We start from the raw sequence: 13,402 nt of genomic DNA, 5'->3' as shown, positions 1-13,402 counted from the left end.
AACCGCTACATCTCAGCTAACTAACTGCTGCTCCAACGGCTAGTTCGGCTAGGTTGCTTCTTCCTTCTCGGTTTAAGACCGAACTCCTTCCTCGGCTCAAGACCGAACTCCTTCTCGGCTTACAACCGAACTCTTCCTTCTCGGCTCATTCCAGCTCAACGCCGAGCTTCCTTACCGAGCTTCCTTACCGCTGAGCTTACCGACTTCTGCCTTCTTCTTCTTCTCGGCTAGTTCCAGGCTAGTTCCAGCTCGGTAAGCCGAGCTTACCGAACTCCTTTCTAGCCGAGCTTCTTCCAACTGAAATGAGCACTCCATTATTACAATGTAGGTTTCATATTTCATTAATTCAATCTACTCACAATTATTACAAAATTAATAGTAAGTAGTATATGAAAGTATGACTTTTATTCTCTTAATTTTCTTTACTCGCATTTTTCCATTGGCAAATGGAGAATATGTTTCGTTATGAAAAAGAATTACTACAAGGGTCTGTTAAGTCGATGCTCTAAAAAACAGGGGAAAAAATTGTATTTTGACTTATAGTAGTATAAAACATACAGTATGAAATTTATTTTAGCATGCTTCACCTACAATCCAACGAGCAAAAAAATAAAAAATACTGGAGAGATATTATCATTTTATAAAAGAGGAAAAAACAAGTTAATATAGCGACAATATGAGGAGATGACAACCGGATCCCAAAGGATCAAATCTCATTAAAATCACATACATAAATATAGAGAATAAAAAAACAATGAGATGAGGAAACTCGTGCTGCTCCAGAGCAGAAAATAGTAAAATGGTTTATTTTATTATTTAGTTAGTATTTTATAATTATTGTATTTCCTCCATCCCAAAATATGTGCACTTTCCATTTTCGTCCGTCCCATAAAAATATAGACATTTTCATTTATAGAAAGTAATTATCCTAGTTTATTATTCATATACATCAAGTTATTTACAACTAATTATATCATCTAAAGATCTCACTATCTACTAACAATATTTTAACTATTCTCCTCTTCTTATTACTTTATCAATTTTGTGCCCATAATTTTATGAGATGGAGAGATTATATAATTGAAATTTATCATCATTCATTTATGATTGTCACAATGAAAAAGAAAATTTTGATACGTTGACTAGTGCAAATCAAATTTAGCCATTGAATATATCAAGCGGTGGGTTTCAGAGTGAGTGTATGGATTCAATTTCCTCCAAAACTAGGATTTGTTTATCATATAGTAATATACTTCTTCAAAGATGTATGATCTAGTTTTGACAAAAATAATTAAATTCTAACTCGAAAATACTATTATTAAATAAACTTATCAGCAGTCGTGTTAATGAATTGTAACGACCCGCTAAGCCGATATTATTATAAACTATATTATTAGTTTGATTATCTATATAAGTAACACTTATGCGATTAATTCCGAGCTACGATAGATTGTCGTCGTTATTTGTTTTGTCGATAGACAAGTGAATAAAACACGCAAATATATAATACACCTATATGAATATAATAAATTTAAATAAATAAATAAAGTCTCATAATCAAAATTTTAATGTCCGATACATCTAACAAATGTTCAACGAAAATTTAATTTAATACATCATTCGTTCTAAAGAAAATCGGGTACTTCAACACGGACAGCCACGAACTTGAATCGATTATACCTACACCAGATTAAAAGAATAAGTGAACAAATACTTAAATAATTAATTTAATAAATAAATAAAATTTAAAAAAAAAAGAAGAAGAAAGGGTCGATCTTGTGTATCAAGAGCATTAAATGTTGCATTAAAAGATTTGCAATAGAAATCATCATTCTCTGACAAGAATAATGTAAGATACACCACTTGCATAATGTAAGATAAGCCACTTGCATCTTATTCTTGCAAGATACGCCACTTAGCATCTTTTATGTATAAGTACATTTACACAAATCACGTTCTTTCACCATAACACACACACACATCAGATATCCTAATTTTCTCTTCACAAACCCCACATAAGCGGTTATTCCACGCCAATCTCCCAACAAAGCTGAAGTAGGAGGAGAGGAAGCAAGTTCAGCAGCCCTTTTTCACGATCACACAAAAGTAAGTACCCACACCTCACTTATCCACATATTGACACAGTACATATAGGCAAAACATGTCTCTGCCAAAATACAAACTTAGTATCCAAAATTGTAAAACACCAATTTAGCATTCGATATTTATTTCATATAGATAATTTAGCACCACAAGAACATAGTTGCTATAGCATCCCAAAAACATAAAATGACAAATTCCCAAATAATAATAGGAACTTAGCTTGAAAGGGCATAGAAGTCCACCGGAGAAGCTTCCGGCAGCAAGCTCGGCAACCCGTCATTAACAATGACAGCCCAATACCCCAAATCCATCACTAAAATCGCAGCCTTGACGGATCTATAATAAAAAAAAAAAAAAAAAAACACCAACTTTGAAATTCAAGATTTAAGTCCCTAAAAATAAAACAAAAAAAAAGGGGTGATAAAAATTGAGTATTTCTTACCTGTCGGAAATCGGCGTCGGCAGCTGGGGGAGGTTCTCGGCGACGGCGGTGGAGGCGGATCCGCGACGGTGGCGGATTCGCAGCAGCGGCGGCGGCGGAGGAGGATCCGCAGCGGCGGCTGTGTAGAGAATCGGGGAGAGAGAGATCGACCGAGAGGGAGAGAGAGAGATAGATGCAGACCGCCGCAGATACGGCTGGACTTCCGGGAGGAGGAAGGCGAAGCCGCCGCCTGTGCATGCACAGTAGCGGCGGCAGTTAATCGGGAGAGAGAGAGAGGGGATGACGGAGGCGTGAGGCTGAGAGAAGAAGAGAGAGAGGAGGGGGAGAAGGGAGAGAAGAGAGGGAGAGAGGGGCACCGCCGGAGCGGCGGCGCTGGCCGCAGGGCGGCGGATCGACGGCGACGAGAGAGAGGGAATGGAGGCTGTGAAATGAGGGAGGAAGACAATGGTAGGGTATGTTTCATACGTGGGTTCCTCTCATGTGGGCTCACTTAAATTTTTTTTGGGCCTATTATATTAGAGTGATGATTTGTTAGTTTGGGTTCATTTTATTTTGGTTTTGGACCCTAAATTAAATAGGAGGAAAATGGTTGGGCCAACTACTAAATTATTAGTTGGGATGGGAATAAAATTTACTTGGGCCAGATTAATTTAAATCCATGGGCCGATGAACAAATTTAATAGTGAGGAATATTTAATTAATCCCGGAATATTTCGGAGGATGAATAATTTTATCCTAAGTCCGAAATAAAAATATTATCGAAGGGAAATAGTTATGATAATTTAGTTATGCGCTTAAATAAATTTTGGGTTTTTTTTTTAATTCGATATCATGGAGGAAAATACGAGGAGTCAAAGGTGGAAATATGGGCATGAGTGGCCGGCCGGCATCGCCCCACGACGCCTCGGGCGGCCGCTAAGGAAATGGAAAGAAAGAGGGAGACGACGTTCTCAAGTCACAAAAATAATTATGTTTAATAAAGAAGTGCTATTAATTAAATTTCCCAATTTAATTATTATGCAAGTTTCTAAAATTTTCTAACGGTGAACAAATGATAAAAGAAATAAAGTAGGGCCATGCATTCCTATAAGTATGTGAATTTCTCGAGTCTTATTAGTACGTTGTGTTGTTTCAAAAGGTTATCTCCGCAAGTAAGGTCGGAGTAAGAAATTCAAGTTAAAGGAACTAAATGATCAAGGTGAGCTTTCTTATACTAAAAATACAAATTGTATTTTATGAAAACTTGAACACATGTTCGTGATTTTTAAAGATGTTGTCTTGCCATAAATGTTTTGTGTATGATGCCTATCTGTTTGGCTAAGGCCAAGTGACTTATGAATGATGATATATGTGAATCGATTCGATTTTGAGTCCTGGTAGGGTGGTGTCCCTACTGGGAACCTCTGACCGTGAACGGTAGAGAAGGTGACCGAGGAAGGTGGCCATCTTCCCGGCACATGGAAACCTCTGACATGTTGGGCAGAGAAGGTGACCGTGTGAGAACACCATCTCAACGGCACAATGTGATCAGATATGGCCAAGTACAGGAAAAAGGGACTGCAGTCCAATGTGAATGTTTAGTAAGCTCGGGTCTTTTCAACAACACCCCGAGTGTTACTGTGATGATGGTTTGACAATATTTTCAAATGTATATGTGTAATTTTCGGCAATGTGTTCATTGAGTACTTTTTGTACTCAGCCCTGCATATATTTCTAAATGTGCAGGTTGAGCAGCGAAGTGGTGGAGGAAGTGCTATTGAGACAAGACATTTAATTCAGTCAGATTTTGACTCTCGGAGGTTCATGTCTTCATACATGGAACCGCGTTCATTTGCTTCCGTTGTGCATCTTAAAATACTCAAGTCTATTTTGTTCAAAACTCTGATTTTATTTCGAGCTATTCCCATTTGTTTGGAGCTATGGTCAAAGTGTGTTGCTTTTCCCTTTCTTCCCCGCTTCTTTAACCCTCCCCTAGTCGCGATCAACCGTGTTTTCTATCCTTAGAAAATGCGGTCGTGACAGAGTGGTATCAGAGCATTCTTTCTCGCTCTGAACCGAGAGTCTTCTTTGAAAATCTTTGGTCTAGCCTTGTTCCACTAGACTGTCTAATCGATGAAAATGCTCGTAGCACTCCCACCAATCGCGCTCACTAAGGAAAAAGGTAACTGGTTCTTTTTTTCAAAAGAAAGTCAAGATGTTTAAAAGTTTGGAATGGAGAAATAACTCATGCAGTTAATTTGAGTGAACAGATGAAAATACTAAGTTTAAAGAAAGAGTCGATGTTTCTTGATTTGGTAGCGTGCTTAAAGAAAGAGTTAGTATGTCTTTTCTTGGCTAAAGACTATGAATGCATGAATAAAAGAAGTAACTTTCCTAAATGGAAAAAAAAGTACTGAAATATGAAAGTATAAAGAATACGAGTCTGGTACCAATTGTTGAAATGATGTCTCTTTTTGAGTTTGTGAAATGATACCTCTTTTTGAGTTAGTCATTGAATCATGTTGCTAGAATGGGGAAATCGAAATTTCCAAAGAACATAGAATACTTAGTTATGCGTTCCTTCTAGAACACAATATGAATTCGAACTTAGAAGTACAGTATGAACATTTCTCGCTTTCCCGAGCGACGAAAAGAAAAGGGCGCGATAAGAAATAAACTTCGAGAAAAGCAATCCAACATAGAACAAAACGATGTTTCTAGAAAGATGGTAGGGGTGAGATGCCATTTTCTACGTCACAATGACATGAATAATCTGGGTTAACCTTTGTCTTTCTTGACAATCCAATCACTCCAAAGGATCATTCATTTGATCCAACTAAGCGACGTACACATACATATCAAGAGAATATGATTACAATGTAAACAAAGAACCAATATAAGTAAGCAGAAACGACGTATTACGAGGATGAGCGTTATGACGAACCGAGAGTACAAAAGAGTCGTAATCCCCACATATGGTCATCTGACGTGATTGTAAAGTGAAAATAGCTTGTGACCAAAGTTTCTCATAACTCAGTTACCATTCTCTATGAAGAATTAAATAAAGGAGTATAACCATTGTAGTTAACCAAGAAGATTTATCAGCAACGCTTACTTGGATTCCCATGAATTTCATTTTCTCGCATCTCCCTTGATCAAAATACTTTGTTGAATTAAGACCATAAATGACTCCTTTTGCAAGGTAATGTGCCATTATTTTCCTTCTCCTATGTTAGGGTTGTGAATCACTTTCAGTTTTGAGCTTGCTCCCTCATGTTTTCAGTTTCTACTCGTTCTATGAAGAAGCAATATTTTGACTCTTTGAATTCTTGCCACCAAACTCCTATACTAGGAGTTATTTTATTTATAGCCATCAGAATGAACATGTTTCCCTAAACTATTGTCTCTTCAATGATAATATTCTTCAAATATCATTAGTAGACCTTTAGTGTTTTCAAAGGTACTTGCTGACACTCATTAATTTATAAAGAATAGCCACTTCTTCTTATTTCCACTATAATTATTCTATCATGCTTTTAGCTCTTTAGTAACTCCAAGTCTAAAGTAATTTGCTCTCTTCCCGAACTAGTTTGCTCTGGTTGTGTAACACCCCTTACTCGGTTAGTTTTAACCAAATAAGTGACGTTACCTTTCGGTACGATCGATAAACAAAACCTGCCTATTTTTTTTGACCATTTTGCAACACTCAACATACAATACTATCATAAAAGAAACTAAACCTGATAACACAACTATTTACTACTATACATAACAAAATAACATTAACCTGTTTATATAGACATATATACAACTCCACTAGCAAAAAGAAGGTTATAACCTTACATTTGTAACCAACTATTTACAACCAAAAGATAATCTAAGCATGCCACGTGTAAACTACGACTGTACCAGCAAAAAGGGAGGTGGTGACTTGACACGTGCGGCTGCCAACTAGCGAGTTCACTCGCTTCTATACTCTGCAAGATGGAGAAGAAAAGGGGGGTGAGCTTCGAAAAGCTCGTAGTGTAATCGCATTCCAGAATAAAACCTCTAAAACTTCAATCTATATCACTACCACAAGTAAACACTTTATTACCTGGAATGTCGTACAACACATATTCAATTTACATCGGCATCAATATACAAATTTAAAACAATGTCACCCAGTACAAGCATTAATCATGCAATACTTTCAATAATAACCATCTATCACGTATCAATCAGAACTATATAGCATCATACAACATAACTTTACCTGAGGAAAACATAACTGTTTAAAGAATTCAAAGCACAACCATATTATTTAAAAAAAATAGAAAATCACATTCTGCCCCCAAGTTATGCTTAGTGATGGACACGGGTACACGGACACTATCTGTAGCCCTATGAGGGCGTCTATCATGTAAGTCCGTATCGGACACTGTAATCTTCCATATGGCCTATGCAATGCAACTGTCATATATTACCCATATAGGGTACATTTCAACAATCGATATATCATATAGACCATCGCTTCGGTTATCCAGAAGACGAATGATCAACATGTGTGCAGTACTGCTGTCCTATGGCATGCCAACTATACCCTGTGGTTCACTCAAGCAATGGGGCACAACGCAACTATTTCATATCAACTTTCACATTATTCAACACATAATTATTTAAATCACTTTGCATAAGAAATACCACCGTTTCTGTCACTTCACCTTGAAAGTACACAAAATCCACACAATCATTCTTAAGTTCTATGGCATAAGTATACGAATCACACAAACAAGTAGTAGTATTTATCAAAGTTTAAGGAATTAAATTCTAGAACACGCGTACACTACCTGTACACGTCAAAAAAAAACCCGCTATTACTTGCTTAGTCAACCATGGAGGTGCCCTTTTCCCTTATCGCTTGTGCTTGCACTCGGTTCACCTAATTTTTCAAACAATCACATATACAAATTATAAATAAACACTTAAAGCACAAGTATGGAAGCCAAAATATCACATCCATCTATCTCCCTTTTAGCATAAAAACCTTTATTCTCAACTTTTAAAGCTTTAGAAAAAATATTGACTGCATTACATCAACTTCATATAATAAACTGACTTAGCTCGGAGATAGCCCTACACCAAAATAAACCCCTATGTGTCTATTTTAATTACAAAAAAGGTTTTTCTCAAAATTCCAAGGGACTAGGGAGTTATGAACGTTTGACTACAGCCTGCCAGTTTGTGACAGATTCTGGCGACGGTTTAGCATGAATTTTTAAAAATAGCAAACGATGACAAAACGATCTGAAATTTTGCAGACATCTTACCAAGACCTTATAGTATGCATTAAAATTTTTAGAACATAAATTCTATCATGTTGAAGTGGCCGAAACTGACCAGTACAGTAGCATCATAACAGCCCACATACAAGCTATTTCCTATTTGTGTGTCATTGGGTAATTTCTCCAAACATTTCATGTTCAACCACAAAATTACATGGTTTTAGTCCAATTATGATTCATCTCCAACAAATAAAATCCCAAAAATCAGATTTTTTTCCTATCACTTTCATGCTTAAATATTATATCCTACTTCCAATTGCATAGTTCAATAGCCAAATTACACCAAAGCATCAAACAACAAAATTCCCAAATCTATGAACCCTAATTTTCGACCAAACAACAAGATTCACATCAAATTAACCTCACTACTATACTTAGAAACATGATTGAAGAGGTTATGGAGGAAGCTAACCTCTAAATTCAACAATTTTCCAAAGATTAGTGGAAGCGGGTTTGCAACCTAAGCTCCAAAATTGAGGGAAAGAAGGGGAATTAAGAGCTTGGATTGATGGAGTGTTTTACATGTTACGCGGTGGAGCGATCGGAGGAGTCGCGGTGGCTGATCGGAGGGAGTAGAGACTGTTGAATATTTTACAGAGAGGAGGAGAGTAGAGGGAGTACGAAAAAGAGAGAGAAGAAATAAGAGGATGACTATTATTTTTCTATTTTCTTTTCCTTAATTTCCTTCCTAACTTTTTCTCCACAAGACACGTTTTTTTTCTTCCTACTTACTCATCACTTTCAAAACTTTTTTTCTTTCTCTTTTTCTTTTTCTAATTCTCTCATTAATTCTATTTCCTAATTTATTTCTTTTATTCCTAATAAAAACATATACACATAAAACCTCTAACTAAAAATCTAATTACTAACTCTAAACTTCTAAAAGATTTGGATATTACAGGTTGTCTTCTCTACTTGTTAATTTCCGTGATTTGGTTATAAACTCTGTGAATTCATTAACGTGATATAGTATCACGATGCTGTTGACCCTAAAGAGTAGTTCCTTGTTATTCTTCTTTCTCAAATCAACATGAGCCCAATCATTTTCAGTCTTACTATGTTGGAGCAACCATCTGGTGAGACCTTAAACCTTTTTAATTGACCCTTTGTGTTGTCAGACATACTTATTGACAAGCTCTTTATTTTACATGAGTACTCTCATCTTCTGAATTCAAATATGACTGTTGCCTCTTGATTTGAGCTTTTCTGCAAGCTCCATGTTAAAGCTGGCACATTGCTTCTCCCTTGGCTAGTTTCCTCTTGTTGCCATCTTCATTAGTTAGTTTCCTTGAACTGCTTATATCACAGTGTTGTTGGGAAAATTGCAATTGTTTATTTTTCCTATTCTTTTCAAATCCATTTGTAACCAACCATCTCAGGTCTTACTGTTATCATATAGGGATACTTGAAACTTTTCTACTTGAGTCTTCATTTTGAATATTATTGGCAACCTATTATTGACATCTGCATTCTCTTCCTCATACCCTCACTTTCGCAATTTATTTCATCTGGCAAGCTCTTCCCATAATAAAATTTCCAAGCTCTATGGGTATAGCTGAAGCCTTTGAAGTTGTATATTTTCTTTTCTGGGGGGAGCAGAATGAGTCCAATTGAGCCTAGTCTTTACATTTCATAAAAACCTTTGTTGCAAGCTATTGGTGAGAGTTTGTGGTGAACCAAACACTCATGTAATTGAAATTTAACATAATAGAGAAGGTCTTCTTGAAAATATCCCCTTCCAAAGGAATAACCAGATTTGGACTCAAGGGAAAGCTGAAACCACGATTTATTGGACCCTATGAAATTCTGGAGGAAGTGGGCCAAATAGCATATCGCTTGGCATTATCACCCAACTTCGGGAACACACACAACGTATTCCACGTCTCCCAACTTCGAAGGTACGTGTTCGACCAAAACATGTGATTTGCTACTAAGAAATCGCCCTAGAACCTAACCTGAGTTACGAAGAAAAGCCGGTAGAAATACTAGATCGAAAGGTGCAGCAGCTTCGGAACAAGTCGATTGCGACAGTGAAGGTTTTGTGGAAAAACCACGGACATGAAGAAGCAACATGGGAGCTAGAAGAGAAAATGAAAGAGAAATATCCCGAGCTTTTTGTCTTAGTACTTCCTAAATTTCGGGACGAAATTTCTTTTAAGAGGGGTAGAATGTAACGACCCGCTAAGCCGATATTATTATAAACTATATTATTAGTTTGATTATCTATATAAGTAACACTTATGCGATTAATTCCGAGCTACGATAGATTGTCGTCGTTATTTGTTTTGTCGATAGACAAGTGAATAAAACACGCAAATATATAATACACCTATATGAATATAATAAATTTAAATAAATAAATAAAGTCTCATAATCAAAATTTTAATGTCCGATACATCTAACAAATGTTCAACGAAAATTTAATTTAATACATCCTTCGTTCTAAAGAAAATCGGGTACTTCAACACGGACAGCCACGAACTTGAATCGATTATACCTACACCAGATTAAAAGAATAAGTGAACAAATACTTAAATAATTAATTTAATAAATAAATAAAATTTAAAAAAAAAAGAAGAAGAAAGGGTCGATCTTGTGTATCAAGAGCATTAAATGTTGCATTAAAAGATTTGCAATAGAAATCATCATTCTCTGACAAGAATAATGTAAGATACACCACTTGCATAATGTAAGATAAGCCACTTGCATCTTATTCTTGCAAGATACGCCACTTAGCATCTTTTATGTATAAGTACATTTACACAAATCACGTTCTTTCACCATAACACACACACACATCAGATATCCTAATTTTCTCTTCACAAACCCCACATAAACGGTTATTCCATGCCAATCTCCCAACAAAGCTGAAGTAGGAGGAGAGGAAGCAAGTTCAGCAGCCCTTTTTCACGATCACACAAAAGTAAGTACCCACACCTCACTTATCCACATATTGACACAGTACATATAGGCAAAACATGTCTCTGCCAAAATACAAACTTAGTATCCAAAATTGTAAAACACCAATTTAGCATTCGATATTTATTTCATATAGATAATTTAGCACCACAAGAACATAGTTGCTATAGCATCCCAAAAACATAAAATGACAAATTCCCAAATAATAATAGGAACTTAGCTTGAAAGGGCATAGAAGTCCACCGGAGAAGCTTCCGGCAGCAAGCTCGGCAACCCGTCATTAACAATGACAGCCCAATACCCCAAATCCATCACTAAAATCGCAGCCTTGACGGATCTATAAAAAAAAAAAAAAAAAAAACACCAACTTTGAAATTCAAGATTTAAGTCCCTAAAAATAAAACAAAAAAAAGGGGGGTGATAAAAATTGAGTATTTCTTACCTGTCGGAAATCGGCGTCGGCAGCTGGGGGAGGTTCTCGGTGACGGCGGTGGAGGCGGATCCGCGACGGTGGCGGATTCGCAGCAGCGGCGGCGGCGGAGGAGGATCCGCGGCGGCGGCTGTGTGGAGAATCGGGGAGAGAGAGATCGACCGAGAGGGAGAGAGAGAGATAGATGCAGACCGCCGCAGATACGGCTGGACTTCCGGGAGGAGGAAGGCGAAGCCGCCGCCTGTGCATGCACAGTAGCGGCGGCAGTTAATCGGGAGAGAGAGAGAGGGGATGACGGAGGCGTGAGGCTGAGAGAAGAAGAGAGAGAGGAGGGGGAGAAGGGAGAGAAGAGAGGGAGAGAGGGGCACCGCCGGAGCGGCGGCGCTGGCCGCAGGGCGGCGGATCGACGGCGACGAGAGAGAGGGAATGGAGGCTGTGAAATGAGGGAGGAAGACAATGGTAGGGTATGTTTCATACGTGGGTTCCTCTCATGTGGGCTCACTTAAATTTTTTTTGGGCCTATTATATTAGAGTGATGATTTGTTAGTTTGGGTTCATTTTATTTTGGTTTTGGACCCTAAATTAAATAGGAGGAAAATGGTTGGGCCAACTACTAAATTATTAGTTGGGATGGGAATAAAATTTACTTGGGCCAGATTAATTTAAATCCATGGGCCGATGAACAAATTTAATAGTGAGGAATATTTAATTAATCCCGGAATATTTCGGAGGATGAATAATTTTATCCTAAGTCCGAAATAAAAATATTATCGAAGGGAAATAGTTATGATAATTTAGTTATGCGCTTAAATAAATTTTGGGTTTTTTTTTAATTCGATATCATGGAGGAAAATACGAGGAGTCAAAGGTGGAAATATGGGCATGAGTGGCCGGCCGGCATCGCCCCGCGACGCCTCGGGCGGCCGCTAAGGAAATGGAAAGAAAGAGGGAGACGACGTTCTCAAGTCACAAAAATAATTATGTTTAATAAAGAAGTGCTATTAATTAAATTTCCCAATTTAATTATTATGCAAGTTTCTAAAATTTTCTAACGGTGAACAAATGATAAAAGAAATAAAGTAGGGCCATGCATTCCTATAAGTATGTGAATTTCTCGAGTCTTATTAGTACGTTGTGTTGTTTCAAAAGGTTATCTCCGCAAGTAAGGTCGGAGTAAGAAATTCAAGTTAAAGGAACTAAACGATCAAGGTGAGCTTTCTTATACTAAAAATACAAATTGTATTTTATGAAAACTTGAACACATGTTCGTGATTTTTAAAGATGTTGTCTTGCCATAAATGTTTTGTGTATGATGCCTATCTGTTTGGCTAAGGCCAAGTGACTTATGAATGATGATATATGTGAATCGATTCGATTTTGAGTCCTGGTAGGGTGGTGTCCCTACTGGGAACCTCTGACCGTGAACGGTAGAGAAGGTGACCGAGGAAGGTGGCCATCTTCCCGGCACATGGAAACCTCTGACATGTTGGGCAGAGAAGGTGACCGTGTGAGAACACCATCTCAACGGCACAATGTGATCAGATATGGCTAAGTACAGGAAAAAGGGACTGCAGTCCAATGTGAATGTTTAGTAAGCTCGGGTCTTTTCAACAACACCCCGAGTGTTACTGTGATGATGGCTTGACAATATTTTCAAATGTATATGTGTAATTTTCGGCAATGTGTTCATTGAGTACTTTTTGTACTCAGCCCTGCATATATTTCTAAATGTGCAGGTTGAGCAGCGAAGTGGTGGAGGAAGTGCTATTGAGACAAGACATTTAATTCAGTCAGATTTTGACTCTCGGAGGTTCATGTCTTCATACATGGAACCGCGTTCATTTGCTTCCGTTGTGCATCTTAAAATACTCAAGTCTATTTTGTTCAAAACTCTGATTTTATTTCGAGCTATTCCCATTTGTTTGGAGCTATGGTCAAAGTGTGTTGCTTTTCCCTTTCTTCCCCGCTTCTTTAACCCTCCCCTAGTCGCGATCAACCGTGTTTTCTATCCTTAGAAAATGCGGTCGTGACATGAATTTATTTCAAAAGAATATTTCTTGAAGTGCTATTTATGATTGTGCAAAAATTAGCTCAATTTGTTTTGTTATTTTTTGTATGACATGGAACCTACAATAAGACCTAAAAGATTATGAATTTAAAATAAAAATTCATTCCAAAGAAAATGGAATGTAAAGATTATGAATT

General features: G+C 37.3%; 2 long non-coding RNA genes across 2 annotated transcripts; both read right to left on the bottom strand.

Moving 5' to 3' along the window:
* Window positions 1-2,103: 2,103 nt before the first annotated feature.
* On the bottom strand, window positions 2,104-3,375 carry LOC121802845. The gene is made up of 2 exons (XR_006050860.1): window positions 2,546-3,375; window positions 2,104-2,439 (listed from the first exon to the last, which is right to left on the bottom strand). It is a non-coding gene; the product is annotated as an uncharacterized LOC121802845 (long non-coding RNA).
* A 2,904-nt stretch (window positions 3,376-6,279) lies between these two features.
* On the bottom strand, window positions 6,280-12,044 carry LOC121802844. Its single transcript, XR_006050858.1, has 4 exons — window positions 11,210-12,044; window positions 8,261-11,104; window positions 7,354-7,445; window positions 6,280-6,501 (listed from the first exon to the last, which is right to left on the bottom strand). It is a non-coding gene; the product is annotated as an uncharacterized LOC121802844 (long non-coding RNA).
* Window positions 12,045-13,402: the final 1,358 nt, after the last annotated feature.

The sequence above is a fragment of the Salvia splendens genome, chromosome 5 (genome assembly GCF_004379255.2).
Source record: "Salvia splendens isolate huo1 chromosome 5, SspV2, whole genome shotgun sequence".
Taxonomy (NCBI): Eukaryota; Viridiplantae; Streptophyta; class Magnoliopsida; order Lamiales; family Lamiaceae; genus Salvia; species Salvia splendens.
This window is presented reverse-complemented; position numbering and strand designations above follow the sequence as displayed.